We start from the raw sequence: 773 nt of genomic DNA, 5'->3' as shown, positions 1-773 counted from the left end.
ATTGCAAGATAAAGACCAGCAACTACGGACACAGTAGTTTAGAGTGAACAGGTATGTAATCAACCTCTAACTACAAAGGTCTATAATAATGTCCTAATTTATTTATGCACAGAACCATGTGCAGATTATGATTGGAACTCTTGGACACCCACTGTAGTGAATACTAACAATATGTTTTAATGCCTTAATTTTACTAGGTATAAAATAACTCTTCAGCTTCTTTGTTCACAGTGGTCCTTGGAAACAAAGAATGGACACCCTAATTTTAAACCTTCGTATTCAATCATACTGGATAACATATATAGTGCTCATTATGACATCTCTATTAAATACTCTAATTTAACCACTTACTTTTGTATGTCTTCTATTAGGACACAAAGCATATATGATCATTCAGACCACTGGAACAGTCAATGGCACAAAACAGACCTATGTTACATGTTTTTGCAAATTAATACTTTCTTTTTATTTTCTTCGTTTTCTCTCCTCTTTTTTTCCTCTACTTCTTTCTCTCTCTCCTTTACTCTTCTTCATCAATTCAATCTATGTTTAATAATGTCCTCCCTGTCAGTTGCTCCTTAAGTTGCAGCGAATGATACTACTTAGGGTAGTCATATATTATAGTCCTCACCACCACACTTGCTTAGTACTCTAGATGCAAAATCTGTGTTTATCCTAAAAAACTCCAGCTACTATGTAACCTTGAAACCCTTATTTAGAAAAGCCCACACACATCAATGAGGAAGAGCATTGAAAGTGGAAAACCCTCCAAC

The sequence above is a fragment of the Suncus etruscus genome, chromosome X, assembly GCF_024139225.1.
Source record: "Suncus etruscus isolate mSunEtr1 chromosome X, mSunEtr1.pri.cur, whole genome shotgun sequence".
In the NCBI taxonomy this organism is placed as follows: Eukaryota; Metazoa; Chordata; class Mammalia; order Eulipotyphla; family Soricidae; genus Suncus; species Suncus etruscus.
This window is presented reverse-complemented; position numbering follows the sequence as displayed.